The 27,595-nt window shown below is 31.2% G+C and overlaps 1 pseudogene; it reads right to left on the bottom strand.

Moving 5' to 3' along the window:
- Nucleotides 1-5,249: 5,249 nt before the first annotated feature.
- Nucleotides 5,250-6,886, bottom strand: LOC133699012 (endochitinase WIN8-like; annotated as a pseudogene).
- Nucleotides 6,887-27,595: the final 20,709 nt, after the last annotated feature.

Genomic DNA, 27,595 nt, shown 5'->3' with positions numbered 1-27,595 from the left:
ACTTGCTACTGTAGCGGTGAATTAAAATGCATAGGAGAGAAGAGAAGACTTACCAGTGGATTGCTGCTCCTGAAGACGCTGCTCCTCAGGGGCTGAGGCATCTTCTATCTACCCCGAGAGTCTCTAAAGGTATTAGGGGAAGGACTTCTTCGATGTTAGAAACTACCTTTCCTTTTTTAGATATAAACGTTGGATTTTCGCCCCTTCTGGCTATAAAGCACAGTCTAATAGACCCTTATCCCCTACTGCTTCCTCCAAATTTTGGTTGGAAGCTAAACTCACCACCAGAGAAAGTAACATCCTACGCCTAGGGTCAGATCTAATTCTTTTAGAATTCATTTTTTCTAACAAAAAACAAGGAATAAGAAAGAGGGTTAAGGTGAGGAATACCTAATGTTGCACCTGACATCGCGGCGGCCCTAAAAATAATTTTGGAATATGAAAAAAAAAACAGATATCTGACATCTTATTCCTTTAGGGGAAAAGGTCTTGTCTAAGGAGTCGCCACCTAGTATTGTGGTCACTAGAAACCCTAACTGATCAACAGAGATTTCATGGTTTGGGATTGGTTACATAAAAGGGAAGATATTATCACTCCTTAAACGTTCTGCCTAAGGCAAACTGCATTGTTGGTCTTGTCTTCAATTGCTAAATATTTAGTCGCTTATGCTATGATGATTTGTTTATAATATTCCTGACTCTGGCGCCAGTGAATATTCGAGCTCGAATAATTCCAACTCTGGCGTTGGTAAAAATTCGTAGCTGAAAAAAATTAGATCAATATTTTTTTATTCCCTACTCTAGCACCAGTGAATAAATAAATAAATTTATTTTTATGCATGCACAAATTTTTTTTATTTTTATAGCTAAATAAAATAAAATACAATGAATAAAAATAATATAAATTTAAACCGGTATTTTTATTCCTGACTCTGGCGTCAGTGAATAAACCAATAAATTTACATTATTTTTATTCATGCATATACATTTTTTTATTTTTTCTACATTTTTTATTTTTCTGTTTTTTTATTTTTTTTATTTTTTTGGGCTGGGGGATAGCGGGGTCACTGGCCTAAACCAGTGACCCGGCTGGGTGGCAAGCGTGCGTTACGCACGCCTGCCCAATGAATTACAATTCACTTGCTACAGTAGCGAGTGAATTATAATTCACTGCTACTGTAGCGGTGAATTAAAACGCATAGGAGAGAAGAGAAGACTTACCAGTGGACTGCTGCTCCTGAAGACGCTGCTCCTGAAGGTGAAGACGAAGTTGAGGGCGGTCGGTGCTAATCCTCTTTTCTGCTCCCCTTGCTGTGTTCTGTTCTCTCTGCGCTTACTCCCTTGTTCTCCTTCGTGTTCGTCTTTTCAGAGCGGGGAGAAGGTGGTGCCACCAAAGACGAGGCTAACACTGGTCTGGACAATGACGAAGATATATGAAGGTGTGGTGGCTGGCCAAAACTTCTCCTCCAGCTCTGTTTCGTTCCTCCATGTTCGTCTGTATTTGTTTTTGTTGCTGCTCTGTTCGCTCTTTTTCCCCTATCTTCTTCTGGTGTTTCGTCTCTGTTTCCTCGGTGTTTTTCGTTCCTTTCCCCCCCTGTGTCTGCTTCGTTTCTTCTCTGTTTTTGCCCAGTTTTTCCACAGTTTTTCCTTTTCTCCCGTTCGTTGCTTTTTTCTTCTCCTCTTATGTTTTATGTCTGTCCGGAGGGGGAAGGGGGTGGCGCAACCGGAGACGAGGTTGGCACTCCTGTGTTGGCTGGCCAATGCGCCTCACTGTTTTTGTCTCCCCAGTCTTCTCTCTCTCGGCTCCCCTAGTTTTGTTTTCGTCTTCCCCCCCGGTTCCGTGACTCCTTCCCGTGGCTCTTTTTTTGTCTCCTCCCCCCGGTTCTGGGTCTCCTCTTCTCTCAGTTTTCCCCAGGTTTTTTCAGTCTCTCGGTTCTGTTTTTCTCTCCGTCTCTCTCTGCCCAGCCTCTGGCTTTTTTTTCTGTTCCTCCCCTTCCTCCCGTTTTTTTTTCTTCTATGGTTTTTATCCCCCCTTAGAATGCCATCGGTCGACCGTGCCTCTGTTTTAATGCAGGAGTAAAGGCAGCAGTTTTCTTTTTTTCGGGTGAAGAAGATGAACAGTGTTGAGGTTATTTTGCGTTTTGGTCCTTGATGTTTTAAAAGTTTGCAGTCCAGTCCTTGGATAAATTGCAATTGAAACCCTGCATCTCAGCACCATTTACACATTGGTCCTTGGGTTTTAATTTCTTTCAAATTTGACAAGAATCAGCCCTATACTTTGATAAATTTTCAATTAAGTCCCTGATTTCATTAATTTAATTAAATCCAAGTCCAATTAAGTCTCAAAACTTATTAATTTTCCAATTAAACCCTTGATTGGATTAATTAGATTAATTCCAAAGTTTAATTAAATCTCAAAACTTATCAATTCTCCAATTAAACCCTTGATTGGATAAATTAAATTAATTCCAAGCTTAATCAAGTCTCAAAACTTATCAATTCTCCAATTAAACCCTTGATTGGATGAATTAAATTAATTTCAAGCTTAATTAAGTCTCAAAACTTATCAATTCTCCAATTAAACCCTCGATTTGATTAATTTAAACAAGCCAAAAATTTAATTAAATCTTTAAGCTTCCAATCATGTTGCCCTTAACCCAAATTTTAATTCATTCTTCATTTATTTCATTTTTTTCATAATCATTATATATATATATATATATATATATATTTCATCATTTTTTTTATTTTTATCATAAAATTAAAATAAAAGTATCAAAAATTGGGTTATGACACCTAAAATGATGATTTTTCCTGACACAGAGAAAATTTCATTCAAAGCTTTTTTAGCAATATATTTTTACAAAGAAATTTCAAGAGTCAAAGTAAAATAAAAGAATGGAAGCGAGAACCAATATGGTTATAAAGGAAATAATGTTTCATCCTCACTATTAAATACACAACCTTTCATGTCACCATAAATCTCCAGAATCCTACTCAATTACTGTATTAAATACTTACCACCGTTTCTTTTCCCAATAGGCCTTTTTTCAATGAGGATAAGCCACATGACCACATGAATTCCAACAGTTCTATTTGGGGTTGCCTGTCTAATAGGAAAGGTAAAAAGTCTTTTTAAAAAAAAAAAACTGATAACCTTTCAAATCTTTGTGTATTTAATACACAAAGATTTGAGGGGTTACTAATGGATCAATATATTTTAAAATTTTAATTTTTAGCCTAAATTCATGTTTTAAAAGACCAAAGACAGGGTGATAACCCAACATCTCTAGGCCTAGCAAAATGTCAAGTCTAAATGACATGAGTCTAGCTTGCTTCCAAGCCTAATGTTCTTGGGTTCAGCAAAGCATTGAGCCCAAGTAGATATGGATATGATAAATTGCTATACCAAGCTTTTTTGGGTTCGGCTACGTATTAAGCCCAATTACATATAAGTCTGGCAAGCCGCTAGACCCAAGTACATATATATATCTGGCGAGCTCACAAAATCGACATCCTTGGGTTCAGCTGAGCGCTAAGCCTAGGTATATACAAGTCTTATGAGCTACCAAACCCAACATCTTTGGATTCTATTGCACGTTGAGCCCACATACATATATGTTTGGCGAGTTGCCAAACCAACATCCTTATGTTTAGCTACGCGTTAAGCCTAAATGAACATGAATTTGGTGAGCTGATGCTTACCCCAAACATACATAGGTCTAGATAGCTATCATACCCATTACTCGTGAGCTTGGTATCATACCAAGTCGAAGCTGATATGGGTCTAAAGACCATTATAGGTCCTTTATTGGACCATGAGATTTTGTTTATTTATTCTTATGACTTTTAACAGAAAATGTTAATGTAAGGAATGCTTATCTCTCTAAACTTTTAGGTGTAAAAAAGTCTTCTAAGGGCCTATCATAATTTCATCGCCATTAATATTGTGTAAGGGATATTTATCCTTTATTAATATAGTGTAAGAGATATTTGTCCCTAATTTAATGTTGTATAAAAGATATTTATCCCTCATTAATTTTAATAGGAGAAAATAACCCTCCAACCCCTCTATTCCAACAATATAACAAGGTTCAAGGGTTATAAATACTCTCTAAAGCATCTCCGTAAAGGATTCACATTTTCTATTGTCTGAGTATTTATAATTTAATTCTCAAAGTATTTATCATAAAAAATAAAAACAAACACTCTTGTTTTTGAAATTTAAAACTCTTTCTCTAATTTATTGTGATCTTAAACTTAAAACTCATTGATTTTATCATCTGAAAGTCCATAGCCCCACAATAAAAAACTGTTTTATAGGTATTGAAGTTTCTACTAGCAACCATCTGCATCCTAAGCTTCAGAGGAAAAAATATTAACATAAACGTACAATTATATATCCACTATTTAAATACTAAAAAACCTTATAATGAGCGTAACATATTTTAAAACATCATCACCATCCATATACACTACGCGGACATAGTTTTTTTTTTATTTTTATGCAAAGCATATACCTTCTTTGTATCTCCAAACCAATGACAAATGACCATCACCAACCTTTTTCAACAAATAACCTATGATGGCACACGAAATAACAAGTACTGTCATACAATAATTCATAAAATATTGTCACGCTGTCTCATTACAGCGCTGGTTTTTACAGTCAATGAACATGAGACTTTTCATCAAATAAGTTACTGTTAGTTACAGTTGCAAGGGCGAGCTACACTAGCGGTATCACCTTACGATACATGATGTCCTTACATCACGGGTAATTCAGTATTTTATATGCAAAAGGGATAGGTAAAAAGGGAGGCTGGACAATTAATTTGAACATTCTGATATTGTTTTTCAAGACACAAAAAACACGAAAACTAACTGGTCCCATAAACATATAGGAAACTTTATTTTGAAGGTACATATCGGAGAAGTTCAGTCTATTATCAACCCTGGAAGCTCAAGATCCATTGAAATTTTTCAATGAATTCATCACATAATAATTAAAAAAAAATCCATATAGTAGAAGGATATAAAATTCAGTCCGGAAGAAATCTGAAACTTCTTGGATCTTAGATAGCTGCACTTTCATTCTTTCTTTTCTTGAAAAAAAAAATTACGATATGATAGGTCCAACTATTTTAGCCACATATCCATTATGGAGCAAAAGAAAAATCTTTTGTGGCAGGTGTTCTTTTTCCCGGTCCATCTTTTGTATCAGTATGCACAAATAACACACTGGAAAATTGATGAATCTGACCATAAACCTTTAATTTTCTCGGCGCAGTCGTCATTTCATTTGTTAATACATATGAGTTTAGTCCAGTGCACATTCCAGCCAGAGATATAATACTGAGCTAGCTATAAATGGAGTAATAATATATAAGTAATCACTACTAACAAACACAAGCCAAATGCCTTGGCCTTTTATTTATTTATTGCTTGGATTATTTAGTTATATTGGGGACATAGACGACGTCCTTGCTAATTCCAAGCAATAGCCTTAGCATCAAACTACATGGTGCCCACCATTTTCAAGAGTCCATTATCCCCAAATGGCTCTTGGTTGTCGCAATCAAGGTTGTCACTAGGGTCAACCTCTAACATGTCGCAGTACCTCAAATAGTACTCAATGCGATTCTGCTCCCTTGTTTCCTCGTCTTTAGTACATTCACTGCCATTAGTGATAATGTTTGTTAACAAACCAAAGCCTGGATTCCTGCCCGCCCCGCCTCAATATCCGCTTCTGATGGAGACCATTCTCCGGTGATGACTTCATGGCACGACGGTGCACCTGTTGAATGTGGAGTCATCCAGAACCAGAGTGCTGCCTCGAATGAAAGCACTGGATCCGTTGCCACCTTTTCTGGCTCGTCTAATAAGTTTTGCCCTAAATAATTTCCACATTCCCCGTAGTTGTAGTTCCTGTACGACATAATATCGAATTAACACAGTGCAAATATATTACAAATATCACTACAAGATTAATTTAATTTAATATAATATCCAGTTTCTAACCCGGAAAAGGAATAAAGGAACAAAGATTAATTTTAAGATATCTGTTTATTTTTTTAAAGTGAGACACTAGTTTGAAAAGATCAAATTGAAGAAAGAGAATAAAGAGTATGCATGAAAAAATAAATAAATTGTACCCAAGTATATTGTACTCACCACCTAAGTTGGAGAGGGCCTCGGCCATAATAATGCTTGCCGGCTACACATGGATAAGAAGAATTTGTATTTGGATCACAGTAATCAGAATTAGGGTTCAGCTCGTTAACAAGGCAATATCCCCATGTAAATGGAGCATCCTCTCCAATTATCTACCGTCCTATACATCGACCGTGTTAACCGCAAACAATTAGACAACTGATCAAATCAAATGTGAGGTGATGTGATGCCAAAAATTAATGAATATACAGTTTCATTTATAGTATGCCATAAATTACCACTAGTTTCTTGAGAGGTTTGGCCGAAGAAAGCAGCAAGCTCTCTCTTTCTAGTGTCATCATCGCCAGTCATGCCAAATCCAGGGTAGACTTCAGTGGCCTCAATAAAAGCGTCATACGTATAGAATTCCTTTCCAGGACAGCTCTCATTGTTTCTATTCGGTAGCATCTCTTCGAACATCTCTTCTGTGAAGAAGCAGTTACGGCATTGGCTTTGACAGCCTTCACAACAGTAAGCAACTGTTAGACCGCAGTAACCATCGCCGCTACAGCACAGGTCGTTTGGGCATGTGGCATTCCCAGCTTGCGATCCGCATTGTGGAGTATCCGATGAGACTCCTAGTAATAGAGAGAACAATAAAGATAAAACTGTAAGTGCCCAGAACCTCATTTCAGGAATATAGCTATTTGAGTTTTGATGATGTTTAAGAAGGTTTCAGGGATTGGTATTTATAGAGAAGGATGGAGATCATGAACAAGGAGTAAAGTTCTTAAATTATTTTATTCAATACATTATTACTATTTAATCATTAAATCTATAAGAAAATATTAAATAAGATATTAGAAATAATTTTACTGCCACATTATCACTTCTCCTCTATATTTTAGTGAGTAAAATTTGTTTTTCCTCCTGCTATTATCTTGACACGTTAATCATTGATCAAAGGCCATGCATACAATAATATATTGTTTTTAATATGGAGGGGGCCCATCTCATATTTCTAGGGGTTTTTAATATTGAATTTTAATTTATTTTTTATTAAAATTTATTTTTTAGATGTTTTTAAATTATTTATACTAATATTAAAAATCAATTTTTTAAATAAAAAAATTATTTTAATATATTTTCAATTAAAATATATTTTTAAAAAATAATTATTATCATACTTACCGACCATATTGACATTATTAAAAAATTTATACATATTTAATAAATAAATACAACCATCATATCAAGACATGTATGAACACAAAATCATACGTTTAAATTCTCCCTTTGTGAAGAATACAAAAAACGGGACACACGTGAAGAAAATGGTACGGAATAAGTTTGAGCCTCTTCGACTCAAATTTCATCATTTTCTATGTAAAAAAAGAACATTATCTTTTTTGATCATCCGAACCGTGATTTGGACTAAAAAAGGGTAATCTCTACAGGCTATATATGAAAAAAAAAATATTGCAAAATAATTTACTCTATACGGAGATAGAAGAGATTTCATTATTCCTCGGAAATCATTTGAAGGAAGATAATAGCTAGTTTTTTTTTAAGGAATATAAAACTACAAGTGCCCAGAACCTCATTTCACGAATATAGGAACTATTATATATATTAAAAAAAAAAATAAAAGAGATGGAGAATACAGTACTGTTCACCTAAACATAATTCACTATAAACAAGAACATTATTTTCTCCTTCTTGGCCTTGAATAAAAAAGCTGTTTATCATGTGTTTAAAGATAAAAAATCTGTATGAAAATACGGTTAAAACCGCGTTCCCTCATATTTTAATTTATTTTTTTTAATTTATTTTAAATTATTTTATTTCGTTGCTAGATTGTTTTGTGTAATTAATTGGTTGGAGTAGAGTTATTTGAGTATTTTAATAATTAAAAAAATAAAAAAGCATGTATAACTAATTCCAGCAGCCAAAAAAGCTATTTAAGGGTGGATTTAGCTTTGTCTCAACGTCTTTTCTCTGGATATATGATGCGTGCATCGATTGGAGGTCTGGTTTGTCATGGGCAGCAATTTCTTTCTTTTTTGTTATTTCTTTCCTTTCTTTTTCTCAGTGTTTGTGTCCCGTCACCTGATTTTTCAAGTCAGGCCCTAAACTTCAATTTATTTATTATTTAGTCCCTATTTTTTGTAATTTTTTTAAATAATTCATGGGATTATATTTTTCTTTTAATTTCATCCTTATTCAATTTTTTGTTTTGTCAGATTTTATCATCATTTTATTGCTATTTTTTGTAGTCTTACTTTTAGAGTTGTATTTTTTTCAATTCCAACCTCCAAAAATTTCTTTCCGAATAAAGTTCATTCTCATTCTTTTAATTATTTTTTTTATTTTGCAAAATTTTCAAGAGTGGTATTTTTTACCTAATTTAATTTTTTAACATTTAATTAATTTTGATTTGAGCTTAGTTAAACCTATGTATAAGATTTTACAGGTGGCAAACTTTGAAATAGCTTCATAAGGTTTGCCTATGATTGTTGTAGCTTTTTTATCATTTATTTTGCTAATGTTTTATATATATATATATATATATCATCTTTTAGTATTTATTTAATTCAAAATTGAGCTGTGTTTTTTTTTCATGCTTTCTATGACCTTGGTTTTATCATTTCTTTTCTATTTAATTGGGTTACGTAAGGTCTTTTTATTTGTTATTCTTTGTTAAGTTTATTTTTAAAATTTTTTTTTATTATTGAATTAAATAGAATTGATTTATTGAATGTAGGTGGATGCTCACTTCATTTTGTTTTGTTTGATTTGGTTTTCCAGGATGTTGCTCTAACGATTCATGTGACTTCTTCTTATGTCATTGTCCAGAATTTTTGGTCGGGTTTGAATCATCTCAACAAGCTTTTTTTTTTTTGTGATGGATGATGTCCACAACGGAGTGATAGTGGGTTGCCAACAATTTTTTTTCCTTTTCCTTCTAAGTATAATATTAGTGACTCTAGTTCAAAAAATTAACAAATACAAATGCATTTTTTTTTAATGGTTGTTCTAAATAATGTTTTTCCTTATTTCAGTCAGTTTTAAACCGTCTCAACAAATTAATTTGTTTTGGTTGATTGTTGCCAAATGTTTTTTTATGGTTCATCTGCTATTGTTGCCTGTAGTTTAACTCAAATTATTAGATTACCCAATCTTATTGGATCTAGTCGACTTAATGACTTAAGTTTAAAGTTTTTCTTGTTTTATAAATATTGTTGTTGTCTAAATATCTCTTTTGTGTGCTCAAAAGTTTTTTAACTGGCTGGTGCCATAATACAAGTCACCGATCTAGAAAAATGCTAAAGGGTTTGTGTTTTTCAATGTAGATAGCACTATTCACACGCTTACAAAATATTGTTGACCTACTATTTATTTTTAAATAATTTGTTATGGCTTTTATATTAAGATAATTTATTCTTACATACTTCATTTTATTCAATTTTATATTAATTATTTTATATTAATTATTTTATATAATTTTATTTTTTTAAAATATATTTTATTTAGAAATATATAGCACTCTAAAGGCATCAGCCTTTTAGTATATGTTACAATAATAAATGAAAAAAATTAATTAAAAAGAAAAACCAGAAAAAAAATCTGGGTTAACCCGTCAAACCAGAAAAAAAAAATCAGAAAAAAAAATTAATTAAAATCCGTGTCATGAAAGTTTGATAACTAAATAGAAAAAAATTTAACATTAACAAAAAAAAATATTCATTAACAAAAAACAAAGAAAAAAAACTGTTTAAAAAAACAAAGCAAAAGGCCAAAAAAAAAAAGCTCAGCATTTCACTGTGGACTGCACTCGAAAAAATAATTAATTAAAAATAAAACCATAAAAAAATCTGGGTTAACCCGTCAAACTCGGAACCCGTGTCATGAAAGTTTGATAACTAAATAGAAAAAAATTTAATATTAACAAAAAAAAAATTAAACCAAAAAAATATTCATTAAAAAAACAAAAAAAACAGTTTTAAAAAAGAAAAAAAACAGCTTAACAAAAAAGTAAAAAAGCAAAAAAAAAAAAGAAGCAAGCAACTGCTCAACGTTTTACTGTGGACTGCACAACAAAAGGCAAAAAAAAAAAAGATAGCTCAGCATTTCAGTGTGAACTACACTCGAAAAAATAATTAATTAAAAATAAAACCAGAAAAAAAATCTGGGTTAACCCGTCAAACTCAGAACCTGTGTAATGAAAGTTTGATAACTAAATAGAAAAAAAATTAATATTAACAAAAAAAAATTAAACAAAAAATATTCATTAAAAAAACAAAGAAAAAAACAGTTTTAAAAAAGAAAAAAAAACAGCTTAACAAAAAAGTAAAAAAACAAAAAGAAAAAAGAAAAAGAAAAGAAGCAAGTAGCTGCTGGACTGTACTGTACAGTCTACAATAAAACACTGAGCAGTTTTAGTTATAGTTGAACACATATATATATATATATATATATATATATATATATATATATATATAAAGACACACACACTAAGTATAATCTACAGTGCTACGATATTAAACAATAAAGAAATGAACAGTGCTTGGCGGCTTTTGGATGTATAGTCTTCTAGCTTCGTTTGCATTTCACATGACTTTTGCTGTGACTGTGTTGGAAAAACATTAAGCGTGCTTTTGTGGTTGTCGTCTTGGTAATTATTGGTTTTGTTTTGTTATGTAAAAACACGTCTTTAATTCTAAAAGTAATAAAAATTTATTGTTTTGTTTTGGTGGTTTATCATTATTGCATCATTTTCTGTGTTTAATATTTACTCGTAAATTTTAATAAATTTTATTTTAGATACATCAAGACTCGGTTTGGCCACCTACTCATCATTACTAATAGATAAATACTATTGCTAGTGTACAATTGTGAGAAATTTGTTTTTGTGGGCACTCATTTTTGCTCTTGAGTGAGAGCTCGATGAAGAAAACTACAACTTTTGAAGATAAAAATCTTGCTTTACTCTCTCTCCCTTGAAAAAATTAAAAAAAAGTTTTGCTACGTCCCATCATAAAAGGAAAAAAAGTTAAATGGCAAATGGGTTTAGATTGGATTTTGTTTTCCTTTTTTTTATATAAGTGTTATTTTCCAACCGGTTTAAATATTTTTTTTAATGTAATTAAATTATTTTTTTATATCAAGATGTATCCAGAGAATTTTTTTAAAATTATTAATTTTGAATTTAATAAAGTAAAGAAACGGAGCAATTTTTCTCAAGAAAAAGAATGGTATGAGCAATTTTGCTAGTTCAAAAGTAGACTCGGTTCGGCCCCCTACTCATCATTACTGAGATAATTTTCATAGCATTGACGTCCATTTTCTAGATGGAGTTCGCCTGGCAATGTCCCATGGCATTAACATTCAATTCTGTTCTTTAAGATTTCCAGGTAGTACAGTTAATGTTTGGAATTTCCATTGAAAGTGCTTAGTATATTATGAATCATCATGTTTTATATCTTACCTAAAAATACATGTTTTAAAAAAACAAGGATGAGATTTAATATTCTTGAGCTCAGCGCAAAACCTAATATTTTAGGAATTAGCATCTCATATAACCCATGTGAATTTAAGATTGATATTTTTTTCTACTCCATATATTAAGCCACATAACTCCGCTCGATTAGTGATTTTTAATATAAATTTTTGAATATTAAGAATACTCATCTCCCTATGCCTCTAAGGTGTTTTAAAGTCTTCAAAATAACATATCTTTTTTCCTCATTAATAATGTATAGAAAATATTTTTTTTTTGAATATATATGTCATAGATATTTTCTATAACTAGTAACGTGTAAGGAACATTTATTTATTTGAAATACACATGTTAGAGATATTTTCTTTGATCAGGGTATGATGACATTTCATCCCTGTTTCTTCATACAAAAGAAAAAATGCATAGGCTATAAAGACCTGCTCAGGGAATTGCACTATAGGAGCCTTTACGGTCAAGGCTAGAACATTGACCCCCATAAGGGTAGAGACTTTCCTCTTCTTAAAGCGGGTAGCAGGGCCCACAATCAATTCAGGGGGAGTCAAATCTGCCTGACCTCCAGATAACGACTGCCCTTAACTTCCTTTTCTGCGAGAGTTCTGAATCTTGTTGTTCTTCCTTTAAGAATAGAGAGTTCATCGGCAATAATAAGGCAGATCTCCATCACTTTTTCAGCTCAATCTCCACTCACACTAAGAGACGAAGACTTCCTTCGTGAACTGTCCTTTACAAACCTTACTGAAGTTTTCTCTTCTCTTTTAGTTGCTAGTCCTGCACAATAACATAATCAACAATGAACTTAGGTATAACAAAAAAACAAGAGGTAAGAAAGCCTTATACTTTGCAAAGGCTTGATAATTTCTTTTGACCATCCTATTAACTTCATATTCAGTTGAGGCTGATGCCAATGCAATACATGTTTTCTCCTCTTCTAAACTCAGACGATGTCTATTTTTGACATCAACTGAGTGAACATTTTCAGTAATAGAAACAACCCCAAATCTGTTGCATCCTATCTTTGGGCTTAATGACCCATTATACCTCATTATAAGCCACCTTCTCCCTCACTTTTCGACGTGAGCAGGTTTTTCCTACAGAGTTCCCTACATGGCTCTAATGGGTCTTTTAGCAAACATAAAAAGCTAGCGCATGTTATTACCACTATCGGTGCCAACAACTAGAAGGTCATCTGCACCCTAAAGATACTGATTATAGGCTCTATCTCAACAAGCCTAAAAAACTTATCAAAGGTGAATAAGATTATCTACTCGTTAGGGTGTACATGACCTGGACCCAACTAAAAAAATATAAAGAACCAACACATGTCATTACCATTATTGGTGCCAATAACTAGATGGTAACAAGTCCTAAAGACATTGACTATAGGCTTAATCTTGACAAGCCTAAAAAACTTATTAAAGAAAATTAAGATTATCCACCCGTTAGGGTGCAGTTGACCTAGACCAAACTGATAATTTTTGAAAAATTCCTTCACAAACACTTGGAGAGGGAAGGTATACCCAACACATATGTTGACACGACCAAAAGATTGATGTCTTTTCTCAAGTGCAGGAGTGTCGAAGTAATAAATAACCCGGCAATACCGGGGTCGAACCACAGGGAGGTTGCTTGTATAAATTATAAGCAATAATAATACAACAACAATAACAACAACAACAACAACAATGATGATGATAATAATAATAGTAAAGAAGAAGAGGAAGAAGTTGATGAGAACTTTTGAGATGGAAGATTAACGTAGGATTAAACAATGATAACAACAAATGTCAAGGTTAGAGGATCCACTAATGGTACATCAAACAAGTATAGTATAAACTCTTATTATTCAACTGGAAATCACACACAAAGGAGGTTCCAATCGGATTATAAATTGTTAACATGATTACATTAGTTATCTTATTCGAATAATGCTAATACTTGTAAATGTTGTCAGGCATTCATGATTATAACTTATGTTAACAACAAATCAAGTTCCTTTCATAGCTGAGGTGTCGGTTATACCATACAGTATGGGCTATGAAAGTGCCAAGTATTTGTTGTACCAAATGTTATACAACATAAATCTAGATTAACCATTTAACAAGCAAAGTATTATAAGTGAACAAGATAGAAAATATAAAGCATGTTAGTATCCAACATTAAGGTCCATGTTAAGTTTATATTATACTTATTCTTACACCATTAGTGTACCCTTTTCACCTTGACATAATAAACTTAATTAAACATAATGAAAGAAAGAAACATAAATAAACAAGGAAAGGAAATGAAAAGCATAAGCAAGAGACTAATATAAGCAAAACTTAAGCATTACAAAATATAAAGAGAGAAAGCAAGAGCATGATCTTGATCTGAAAACCAAGATGCCTAAATACATGGAAAATGCCTCCTTTTATAGGCCAAAATTCGGAACTATTGATTTGTTGACTAATTGATGAGTGGGTGGCCACATCTTGACTTGGTGACAATTCTTATCTTCTTGTCTGCCAAAAACGTCATTGATGCGGTCATAATTTGAACAAACTTAAATCATGAAAGTTCTAGGAAATTGTCTCATCTTTCTAGGGTAAACATTTGAGATCATTTGAACTTCTAGAACTCGAGATATGGGCTGAACACTGAACAGTGTCTGGGCTGCAGGACAGATTCAGACTTCTTCTTTGTTGCTACAATTTGGACTTGAAAACGGCCTTGTTAAATCTTGGGCTCCACATGAAAGTTGTAGGCCTATGTCTTATCTTTCCATCCATATAAAATGGACCTAAATCCAAGATCTACAGCTCCAGATATGACCCAATTACCGAACTGTGTTCCAATTTGGACTGCACCAGCATCTCTTTGGCCATCTTTTTGTCCTTTCAATTTCAGTACTTCAACTCATCAATCAATTCTTTCATTTATGTGATAGGCCTGCATTTAAGATGAACATTTACCATAAATTAAAGGTATCTTATATAATTAGATATGTTATTATAAAACATGCTTTAGTTAAGGAGTTATTGATACTTCAAGTGCAAAATGATGATATAAAACCTTGATAAAAATGCACTTTTAAGTACTAATCATACATGCAAAAGGGGCTATAATTTCAAAATAATCATAGGAAAAACCTATGGTTAAGTGATTGATGTGCTTGGTATTGGCATGCATTTGAGTTGTGCATTCTCTTGCTTGCTGATCATTGATAAATTCTATATCCTCCACACCTAATGACCTAGAAGAATCATCCTCAAGGGTCTGGGGTAGCCTTTCTCTCTCTTGGGATTCCTTAGTAATTATAGAAGAAGAACTTCTCCTATGTGGAAAGCTATTTTCCCCTTACTAGAAGTAGACGATGGGGTTCCACCTCCTCTAGTTTTGGGGTCTAATCTAATAGACCCCTCCCCTTCCCTCTTTTTCTAATCTAAGGTTAAAACTTGAAACAACTTCCCTAGTTATAGGGGTAGATCTAACTTTCTTTAGGTTCATTTCTGTATTTAAAGTAAAGAAGGAGGTTTATAGTGGTAAATACCTTAGGTGATGTTTTTCTTAGATGAAAACAAGATTGACTCATGATTTTTTCACAAAACTATCTCTCAAGAGTTGTAAAAAGTGAAAGTAAAAGAAAAATTTGGAGCATAAACAACTAGGGTTATAAAGGAAGTAACATTTCGCCTACAACATTCGATGAATGACCTTTCATGTCATCTCGGGCCTTAAAACATCTACTGAATTTTTGTACTATATACACATTGTCATTTTGTTCCTAAGAGACACCTCTTTTTAATTAAGATACACCACTTGTTCATCTCTTTCAATAAGAATGAAACACATGGCCATGAAGATTATCGAAACCTAAACCAACAAAAAAGAAATGGATTTTAATCTAAGAATATCTCAAAAATATTTTTACTTCATCTAGGAATAAAAATAAAAGACAAATGAAAAAAAATCTAAAAGGGAAAAATAGAAAGAAAAATGAAATTAAAAAAGACTTGAAAAAATAATTTGAGTTAAAATATCAAATGCATGATCCAGATCATGAGAATAAGATAAACTAATATTAAAAAAAATAAAAAAAAAGCAATGAAGCTCAATTTCCGACCAACTCAATGTTGGAGGATGAAAATGAAGAAAAAATCAACTTAAAAAGAAGACAAAACAAAAACCTGAGTTTACCCGAGTTAGCCTACTAAACTCATGATTCAAATTGTGAAACTGAGATAATTACATCAAAAGAGAATCAAGAAAAATCCCAAAACTCAATTCCAAACTAACATAATACGGAAAGATGAAAAAAATTATTTAAAAAAGGACAAAACAAAAACATTAGTTTACTTCAGCAAGTCTACTAAACCAGTGACATGAGTTAGCTATTTAAAAATCAAATTGAGAAAAATCATAAAATTCAATTCTAAAATAACTTAATGCAAAAGAATGAAACTATTTTTTTAAAAGGATAAAAAACCTAATAAACCCGAATAAGCCCACAAAACCTTACGACTTGGGTCACATGAATGGAATAACTAATAGAAGGAAAAATGAAAAGAATTAAGATTACCAAATCCTAAACAAACAAAATCAATTTCAAAAGATGATAAAGAAATGACCCGAGTCAAGCCAGGTAAACCTATTAAACTTATGATTCCGGTCATGAAATCGGGATAATTCTATAGAAAACAAATCGAGAAAAAATATGAAGTTCAATTAAAAAAAACAATTTTGAAGGATGAAATAGAAAAAAGAATCAATTAAAAAAAAGGATAGCAAAACATGTAAACCCAGGTAAGCAAGCCCACCGAACCTTGCAACATAGGTCATGCGAATGAGAGAACCTAATAGAAGGAAAAATAAAAAAGATTTATGATAACCGATTCCCAAACTAACCAAATATTAAAGGACAAAATTGAAAATATATTCAATAAAAAAAGAGAATAAAAAACCCAAGTCAACCTAGGTTAACTTGTCAAACTCATGATTTAGGTTATGAGATTAAGGTAATACCATAGAAAGAAAAATGATAAAAATTTCATAGTCTAATCCCAGTTAACTCAATATTGAAGAATAAAATTAAAAAAAAATAAAGTTTATAAGAAGAAATCAAAACAGGAAAAAATTAAAATTAAAATTAAAATAATGAGAAATAAATTTGATATGTAAACAGAATTAGAGGGATCGTAATACACACATAATTTGTTCAAAAAGGATGTCAATTAGTTTCAGAAGATATTTACAAGTATGATTTATTGGTATTTAATTATATTTTTATTGCTACTTAAAAAAACTTATAATTAGTTAGTGACAACATTAAGATGTTTTCATATAACACATTACTTGTTTCTAAATTGACAACATTACCTTCAATATAAAGTAAAAATAATGAAATGCACTTAAAAACAAAACCTTCAATACCACATCAAAAGGAAATATTTGGTACTTTCAAAAAGGTCATTAGATGAATGATAATTTTATATTTGGCCACATATAAATAATAAAAAAATCAAAGCATAGTGAGATGATGAAAATGTAATAGAAAGTAAAAAAATTGAAACTTGTCTCAAGGATTTTTTCATATTTTTCCAAAGATTTTTTTTATTATTATGTCAAATCAGGAGCAATATATAAAGAACATGCGTGTGCACGACATTCAGAAGCACGAGGGAGGCACCCACACACTTTTAAGTGGTGTGTGCAATGCTTCTCAATGTTCAAAAATGCCTTTTCATAGTGTCGTTAGAAGCACCACATTATTCAGCATGTGTCACTAATGGTGGTTCGGTTTGTCGCCGATATGCTTTTTTTTTTCTCTTTTCTTCTCTAAAAACTACAACATGACCCTCTTTATTATTGATGTTTCAACTTCAATCCTTATTCTTTTGATTTTTAATTTTTGGTCTTGACCCTTTTATAGAAGTTTTATTTATTTTCAATATCATTCTTCAATCTTAATTTAGCAAATATTATATTCTTAACTTGGTTCTTATTTTTTTTATTTTTAATTTTTTTCATCAACTCTTTCGTAAAAGTTTTATTGGATTTCAATTTCATCCTTCAACTCAAATTTATGGTATTATGTTATTTAATTTGGTTCTTATTGTTTTGATTTCTATTTTTTTCTTGGACTTTTTGTAAAAGTTATTATTCTTTTTAATTTCACCCTTCAATCAAAGCATTGTTTTTATTTTTTATATCAATTTTGATCCTCATTCTTTTGATTTCTTTTTGTTTTTTTAATAAATTGATTTTTCTTTTCAATTTCACCCTTCAATCAAATATAAAATTTATTTTGTTTTTTAATTTTGATCCTCATTCTTTTTATTAATGTTTTTTGAATTCTTTTGTATAATTGAAATTATTTTCTCAATTTCATCATTCAATATTTGATTAATTGAGAATTGAATTTCATGATTTTTCCATACAAGGTGCTTCAGGTTGAATGACCCAGGTCATGAATTGAAAAGTTAATATAGGTTGGCTTGACCCTGATTACCATGATTACAGGTTTGTCATACTAACTCGGGTTGACCATCATAAATTTGTTTATGACATTATTTTGCACCATTTTGGTCTCTTGTATTTAATAGGTTGTGAATTGAGATACATCGTTTGTCCTCCTATGAAAAAAGAATTTTTTTTCCCTAGGTAATCCTAATCACTTTTCTTTTTAAATTTGATCCATTAACTGTTATTTCTTATTATTTTTCATCTAATTGAAATAAAGTTAATTTGTATGACCTAGCCGAGTCTATGACATAAGTTGTATTTTTCTCTCTTTTTTTAACAAAAACAAAAGTACACCATTTTTTGCAAAAAAAAAAATAGTCCAACCCCATGGCGAAGCGTGGGCACCAACACTAGTTTGGGGTTGTGTCCCTAAAATTAACTCAAATAGGCTTGCTTTGCTGAGATTTTTTTAAGATTGTAGCAAAACTACGCATTATCCAGTAATTCCAACAAATTTCGTTGCATTACTATCACGTAGTGTCTCAAATATTCCTTTAGCGAAACATTTATCTTTTCTATTTTCCCATCAGTTTGCAGATGACACTAGTAGTGAAAAACTTCAGTCTTGTCCCTATCATGTTGAACAACGCTATCCATAATTTACTCGTGAATCGCACAATACGATCACTTATAATGTCAGAAGACACTTCAAAATACTTCACCATATTTTGATAGAATAACCCAGTGGCAACTTCAGTTGTACACACTGTCGGGGCAACCACAAACACTACATACTTGGTGAATCTGTCTATAACAACCATGATAGTGTTCATGCCACCCACCTTCAGAAACCTAACAATAAAGCCCATCAAAATTGATACCCAAGGCTTTTCTAGAATTGGCAATAGCTGTTATAAGCCTACCTCTCGTTACCGTAAGATTTTGTCTTGCTGGCACACTAGACAAGTCTTAACGTAAAGTTCTACGTCGTTATCCATCTAGAGCTGATGCTACCGTTGTCTTCAGCTTCTCAAAGACTTGTTGGCAATCAATTGACCATTCCTATTTCTGATTTTTCTTTAGAAGATCTAAGAGATGATTGTTTTCTTGCTAAAGCACCCAAAAAAAATCTCAACTCCAAGATTAACTTCGATGTTGACCATTCAACGATGACTTAAATCTTCCATGGATCCATCTTCACTTGTCCCTCCCTAATTAAGTGGCCTAAGAACATAATCTCAATTTTTATAAACTCACATTTTTCTCTCTTTGCATATAATTCATGTTCCCTCAATCTACATAGAACTTTAGAAAGATGAATTCCTTGATCTTCAATTCCTCTACTATAGACTAAAATGTCATCTAAGTAGATTATAACAAAGTTGTCTAAGAAATCATATAAAACATTATTCATGGGATTACAAAATATTGCTAGGTCGAATGACATAACTAGAAACTTGTATTGAGTCATATCTTGTCACACAAGTAGTCTTATGCTTGTCATCTTCAGCAATTTGTATTTGCCAATATCGTGATCACAAGTCCAACTTTGTAAAGATAGAGGCTCCATATAATCTGTCCATCAAATCTTAGAATAAAGTAACTAGATACTTATTTTTTATGGTTACCTTGTTAAGTGCTCGGTAGTCCACACACATGCGAAGAATCTTATCTGCTTTATTTTGAAATAAGATTGGAGCACCATATGAAGCCTTAGAAAAACGAATAGACCCCATGTCAATTAGTTCTCCTAATTGCTTCCTTAATTCTACCAATTCCATTGGTGACATGCAATAAGGAGCTTGAGATGGTGGTTTTGTTCCTGGTACCAACTTAATTCAATGGTCTATGACCTTTTTAGGTGGGAGTTTCTTTGGTAGCTAAGGCAACACCACATCCTCAAATTGCTTCAACATACTGCCAATTTCTTTCGGCACCTCCTCATAACAATCCACTTTTTATCCACTGCTATTGCAAGAAACACTTCTCCACCGTTTTTGTAATGCTTTCTTAATAGAAATGACCAAGATTAATCTTTTTTCACCTTCGTTATAGTCTACTTAGATGTCATTCATTATTGCTACATTACAACATAGATATCCCTAACTTGCAATCATGACTCCATTGAGATACAACATCAAAACAATCTTAGTTTTTCTCAAGAAATCAAGACTAAGAATAATATTGTAGTCATCAAGATTTGCAACCATTACGTCCTCCTTACCTCTCTATTGATCTAACGTTTTTGGCACATCACAAGACATACCTGCAATTCTCTATGCCTTTAAGTTTACTATCTTTATCAATGTATGGCTACTACTCAGTCGTATGTCAAATTTCTTTACCAATCGATTAACCACAAATATGTGGCTACTATCATTATGGAACCATAGTTGTGCTAATCGACATTGGGCCATTCCTTGATGCGGAGTAGTACTACCTTCTACATTAACTTCTTCATTAACAGAGTTATACATACTAGGTAAATTTTGTTAGGCTCGACATTCTTTTATTTGGCCTTGCAGTTTGGACTTTAATAATAGTAAGGTTTTTCTTGGTATGCTTTTTTTAAATTAATCTAAGTTATTTTTTAGTTTTTATCTCATAAAAAATTATAAATTTTCTTAGTTAGAATTAATAAGTTTTGATTTAAATAAAAATACTAATTCAATATTTTGTTTTAATTAAAAGTTCAAAATTTTAACTTTAACTCATGCTGCATTTATTTTTTCAAAAAATTGATATGATTAATTTCTTTAAAGTTGAGAATAATTGGGAGGTTTGACCTAATGGTTAGTCAACCATTTCTATATATATGTGTAGGGTAATATACAATAGCAATGGTGAAGGTTACCACACAAGAGTATGTAGACAATATTTCCTATACAGTATTTCCTATATAAGTACATTCTATAATATGCCCTCTCAAGTTGAGGGTGGAGGATCAACCCGAAGCTTGAAATGAAAAGCAGTAAAGGAAGAAGTAGGAAGTGGCTTAGTGAAGACATCAACAAGTTGGTCCCGAGAGGATAAAATGAATCTGAACAGGAAGACACATGAGTGGTGATTCATTAATTGCTATCACTATAATTTCTCCACTGTTTTATATTTAGGATATAACAAAGTGTTGAAATTTATATACAATAAATTTTACAAGTTTCTTAAGAATTTGTATTTTATTTTTTTATGAACGTAAATAAAGAATTTACAGAGAAAAAATAGAGAAAGAAAAAAAATATTTTTAATTAATTTTTATCAATATCAAACTAAAAAATAATAATATTTTTTCAGGCCAATATGTTTGTCGAAGTTTAAAGACATATTTTAAAGAGAGTTTATGAAATTTAAAAAGACACATCTCTACATAGAATTCAAAAATACAACTTTTCAGTTAAATCAAAAAAATAACTTGATAGGAGGTATTATGAATAATTAATTAATTGATTTTAAATTAATTCTGAATATATATATATATCACTACATCGTATCTTCTCTCCAACATTCAATTCTATTAATTAAATATTTTTTATTTTATAAAAAACAACAAAACCTCTCTCTTTTTCTATATGGATTTTATCTCATATTTAAGATATTATCACAGTAAAAAATGTAAATAAAATGCAACAAAATATGTCTCTTCACCCATTGAACATTTAACTCTAGAAACCAAATCGTTTTGCCTTTCTGACGATGGAGATTGAAAAGCAGAGGATATGCTCGAGAAGAAAGCGAATAATCCATTCATGGGGTTGCTTTAAACAGGTCGGAAAGTGGGTTATTGCTTGCCACTAATCACCATTGAAAATAACCTAGCATGCATGAAACCACAAGACCTCAGTCAAATCAAGTCAAGTCACGGGTGGGCAAGGTTTTCTTGAACGTTTTATTTTTTTACTTTGCCTTATGCATGCTCTACGTGCCTGCACCATGCGGCACGATAATATGCATTCAACAATACAAATTATTTTTTTACTTTGCCTTAAGCATGCTTTACGTGCCTGCACCACGCGGCACGATAATATGCATTCAACAATACAAATTATTTTTTCAAAGGTCTTTAACAAAAGAGATGGGGAGATGAGTATTTTGAAAAAAAGTTAATTTAGCATTAAATTTGTTTTATTTGGAATTGTAAATTGGAGAAGTTGATTTCTAATTTATTTTTTTAGTATTTTAAAATATTAAATTTTATTTGAAATTTAATTCTTAATACGAAAAAGAAATTCAAATATGAGATTTTATTAAAATTTTTGAATTGAATTCAATGATGAGAATTCAAACATTCTAACAAAGTGTTACAATGTTGGACACCACAATCCCAATTCATTTTTGTGATGAGCACAGTCATACACATGTGGAAGCAAAGGATAACATTGTATTAATTGTGGTTGTTTTTTAAAATATTCTTTACTTGGAAATGCATTATAATAATAATATTATTTTTATTTTATTAAAATCCACTTTTAACATAAGCACATGAAAACGGTCAAAAATATAAATTTTTTTTAATTTAAAGCAAAAACAATTTCAGAATTTTAAAAAACTCCAGTTGAAACACCCAAACACCTCCACAAGTTTAATAAGTTAGCATGCTTTATAGTTTTATTGAAACCTTGATAGAAAGACAAATAAAGTATTTTTCAATGAAGTTTTATTCATATCTACCATGCCAACATATTTTATTAAATTTTGATTAGTTTAATCATAACTTTTGAAAATATAAAATATAATTATTAAACTCGACTTTTCTTACAAATTCATTAAAAAACTCACAATTTGAAATCTTATTTGGGTCAAGATTTCAATTTACATTAAAAAAATCATCCGATTTGATAAAATATAGTTATTCTAAATGATTGACCTCATTACATCTAATTAGATTAATTTTATTTTAAAAAAACACTAAACAATATTATTTTTAAAAAAATATAATAATTGACTCGCAACCTCTAGGTTGCCCAACAATCTAATAAGATTGTGTTTGTTTTTATATTTAAAAAGTGCTTTTGAATTTTTATTTACTTTAAATTAATTTTTTTATAATTTTGGATCGTTTAATTTGAAATGTTGATATTAAAAATAAATTTTAAAAAATAAAAAAAATATTTTAATATATTTTCAAGTAAAAACTGTTTTGAAAAGTAACCACTAACATAATTTTAAATCCAAAAAATTTCAGCATATATATTACGTAAGCTCGATATTTAATATAGAAACTATTGTGACCATCAAGTTATCAAAAAATAATTATCTTGATTGTCAAAGTTTCTTAAGCATAACTAAATCAATTTACTAACTTGGATATCTAATCCGTTATTATATATTTATTTGCAGTTTTAAATCACAACTCTCTTGGTTTACAACACACGAGTGGTGATTTATTAATGGATACAATATTAAATGTCATGAAGCCTATGTTGTAAAACAGGAAGACACACGAGTGGTGATTTATTAATTGTTATCTCTATATTTGCTCCAATCTTAAAATAATTATCTTTAAGATATAACAAATCCATGTTTTATTTTTGATTAACGTAAATAAAGAATTTGTAGAGTACAAATAGAAAAAGAAAAAAATTATTTTTTAATTGATTTCTGTTAATATCAAACTGTGAAAAATAAAATGTTTTCAAATCTATATATCTATAGAAGTTTAAAGACATACATTTAAAGATAGTTTATGAAATTTTAAAAAGTACTTCTCTGGAGAACTAATATGTTTGTAGAATTCAAAAATACAACTTTTTAATTAAATTAAAAAAATAACTTGGCAGGAGGTATTATGAATAATTAATTAATTAAATTAAATTAATTTCAAAATTAATTATATATATAGGTTAATATTACTATGAATATTTTCTCTAATATCCAAATCTATTAATTGATTATTTTTCACTTCATAAAAAACAACAAAACCTCTCTCTTTTTCTATAAGTATTTTATCTAATATTCAAGCTATTATCACAGTAAAAAATGTATATAAAATGCAACAAAATATGTCACTTCACCCATTGAACATTCAACTCTAGAAACCAAATCGTTTTGCCTTTCAGAGGATGGAGATTGAAAAGCAGATGATATGCTCGGGAAGAAAGAGAATAATCCATCATCGGTTGCTTTAGAGTCTGTTTGTTTTTATATTTTAAAAATATTTTTAATAAAATATAATTTTTTTTATTTTTTTATTAATTTCAAATTAATATATTTTAAATAGGTCGGAAAGTAGATCATTGCTTGCCACTAATCACCATTGAAAATAACGTTTATTTTGGTTCATGCGCTTAAGAAATATTGTTAAAAGATCGATAATGACACCTTCTGAGCAGCTCTAAATTGAAAATAAATTGTGACTAAGAATAAATTTGAAGTAATTTTTTTTAAAAAAATTATTTTAATGTGTTAATATTAAAAAATAATATTTTTTTAAATAAAAAAATATTATTTAAATATATTTTACAATAAAAAACATACTAAAAACAATTACTATTAGATTACTAGAAACACCTTGAAAAAAAAAAAGTTGGCCTTACGATTAAATACGTACGCGACACAACTGCATGTCTTGTCAATTCAATGTCAGCCACGTTGTTTGGATATGAAGTGTAATAAAAAAAATTATTAAAAAAAAAACACATTTCTAAAACAAAATTGAACGTAATTCTTCCAAAACTTGGCAACAATTAAAACCCATCTAGGCCTATCAAGTCAAGATAAAGTCACGGTAAGGCTAAGTTTAAGGTTTATTTCTTGTTTTTTTGTTAAATATCAATGTTCACGTGATTTATATATTTTTTGATTAATTTTACGAATCTTAAAATTAATAATTATATAAAAATATCATAATTTTAAAATTTATAAAACACAAAATAATAATTTAAAAAAAAAACAAACAATTCCGTGGGTTGAAATATACCCTTCCCTTTACATTTTCTTTTGAATATCTTATGACACAAACATCAAATGTACTTGCCGGCACCTAGCATGCATGAAACCACAAGACCTCAATAGCACTTGTCAAATCAAGCCAAGTCACGGGTGGGCAAGGTTTTCTTTAAACGTTTTATTTTTTTACTTTGCCTTATGCATGCTTTACGTGCATGCACCATGCGGCACGATAATATGCATTTAACAATACAAATTATTTGGTTTTTCCTCTAGCGTTTTTTAAGAAACTAACCTTATATTTAAACAAAATATTTTGATATATTAAAAAAAACCACACTTTAAAAATAACATTTATCATATTTTCAAATAACCCTTTAATATCTAACCCAAACCCAGTGTTGTCCTATAATAATCTACCCAACATGCTCTTTTAAGTACTTTTTTATGTTCAACATAGCTATCTAATGGATCAACATATTTTAAAATTTTAATTTTAATTTATAGCTTAAGTTTATGTTTATAAATGTCAAAGATAAGATGATAACCCAACTTTCTTGAGTTTGACAAAACGCTAGGCTTAGAAGATGTCATAACTCAATTTTTGACATTTTTTATTTTAATTATTTTATTTACTAAAAAATGATGAAAAAAACAAGTAAAAATAAAATAAATAAAGAATGAATTAAAATTTGGGTTAAGAGCAACATGATTAGAAGTTTTTGGGGTTTAATTAAACTTTGGAATTAATCTAATTAATCCAATCAAGGGCTTAATTGAAGAATTGATAAGTTTTGAGACTTAATTGAGCTTGAAATTAATTTAATTAATCCAATTAAGGGTTTAATTGGAGAATTGATAAGTTTTGAGACTTAATTAAGCTTGAAAAGGGTTAATTAGGGGCAAAATTGGAACAGATTAAAGTCCAAGGATTAGTTTGTAAACAGCGCCGAAATACAGGGGTCCAATTACAATTTATCCAGGGGCTTGATTACACGATTTCAGAAATTCAGTGACTAGATTGCAAATGGCCATTCCCATCACACAAACGGCGCCGTTTCTAGAAATCAGCCGTCGCCTTCTTCATCTCCTTCCACAGGAACGGTTTCTGCAGTAATGGCTTTGAAGCCGTTTCAATTGTAGAGATGCTTGGCATTCTCTGGCTATAAAGCCAGAGAAGATGAGAGAGCGCAGGGGGAGGGAAAAGAAAAACTGGAGGGACAAAAGGAAAACCAGAGAAAAAGGGGCAGAACCGCGAGAACAGAGACAGAAAAATAAACAGGGGGGGAAGAGAGAACCGAGAAACCAGAAGAGAAAAGCAGAACAGGAGGAAAAAAAGAGAGGAAAAACTAGGGGGAAGACAGGGGAAATCACAGAACCGGGGGAAGACAAAAGCAACACCAAAAAAGACTGAGAGAGAAACAAAACCAAGGGAGAATTTTGGTCCATTACCACCATTGTCTTCATCTTGAACGGAGAAGACTGGACGGAAAAAAAAGGAAAAAAAAAGAACAAAAAAACACCGAGGAGCCCCCGAAAAATCAACCCAGAAAACAGAGACAAAGAAAACAGTATATAGAGCAAAAACAGAGACAAAAGCAAGCAACAAACCCAGAATACCAACATTAACATCACCGTCTTCTTGATCGCCTCCTGCAAATAAAAAAGAACCCCCAGCATCGCCATCGTCTTCGTTCCTTCATCTCAAAGAACTGGGAGATAATAGGCTAGATAACCAGAAGCAAAGGAAACACAAAACCCAGAGAGAAAGAACGCAAGGAAAGGTGGAGAGGGTGCCCTGCCAAGCGTGGTTCAATCACACAGAAGGAACTTTGTCATCGTCTTCGTCGCCTTCGGCCAACCAGGTAAGCCGCTCCTCTGCCTTTCGTTCGGTTTCGACTTATTAGCAGCATACTGTGCAAGTGAATTTTAATTCACTTGCACAACGCAGCAACACGCGTGGCTTGTCGCACGCGTGTTGCTTTTGCTCGGCCAGGTCACTGGCTTGGGCTAGTGACCGGGCCGGGCTGACTGGGTTTAGCCCAGCCCAAAAAAATAAAAATAAAAATAAAATATAAAAAAATAGAAAAACAGAAAAATAGAAAAAGTAGAAAAAATAGTATGCATGAATAAAAATAATGTAAATTTATTGGTTTATTCACTGACGCTAGAGTCAGGAATAAAAATACCAGTTTAAATTTATATTATTTTTATTCGGTGTATTTTATTTTATTTAGCTAGAAAAATAAAAAATATGTGCATGCGTAAAAATCAATTTATTTTTATTTATTTATTCACTGGCGCTAGAGTAGAGAATAAAAAAAATATTGATCTAATTTTTACCAACGCCAGAGTTGGAATTATTTGAGCTTGAATATTCACTGGCGCCAGAGTCAGGAATATTATAAACAAATCATCATAGCATAAGCGAATAAATGTTTAACAATTTAAGACAAAACCAACAATGCAGTCTGCCTCAGGCAGAATGTTTTAGGGGTGATAATATCATTCTTTTTAAGTAACCAATCCCGAGCCATAGAATCTCTGTTGACCAGTTAGGGTTCTTAGTGACCATAATACTAAGTGGCGACTCTTCAAACA

The sequence above is a fragment of the Populus nigra genome, chromosome 7 (genome assembly GCF_951802175.1).
Source record: "Populus nigra chromosome 7, ddPopNigr1.1, whole genome shotgun sequence".
NCBI classification, from domain to species: Eukaryota; Viridiplantae; Streptophyta; class Magnoliopsida; order Malpighiales; family Salicaceae; genus Populus; species Populus nigra.
The sequence above is the reverse complement of the archived record's forward strand: the minus strand, read 5'-3'. Positions and strand labels throughout refer to the sequence as shown.